Below are 212 nucleotides of genomic sequence, written 5' to 3'. Positions count from 1 at the left end.
AAGCTTGATGGGCTGCGAAGAATCATCTACAGTTTAGTCTTTCCCACTGAAGCAGTATGCACAGTGTGCCATCCTCGTATAGCATTTTTCATCAAAAACAATTTGCAAAGTTAAACCCTCTGTGTACAACAATTCACATACACAGTATTCTGATTTGCACACGTCCCGATTAAAAGCAGATTTAATAATATATATATACATATATATATATA

The sequence above is a fragment of the Pundamilia nyererei genome, unplaced genomic scaffold (assembly GCF_000239375.1).
Source record: "Pundamilia nyererei isolate P.nyererei 1_Seehausen unplaced genomic scaffold, PunNye1.0 scaffold00024, whole genome shotgun sequence".
Classification (NCBI taxonomy): domain Eukaryota; kingdom Metazoa; phylum Chordata; class Actinopteri; order Cichliformes; family Cichlidae; genus Pundamilia; species Pundamilia nyererei.
Note: the sequence above shows the minus strand (reverse complement) of the source record.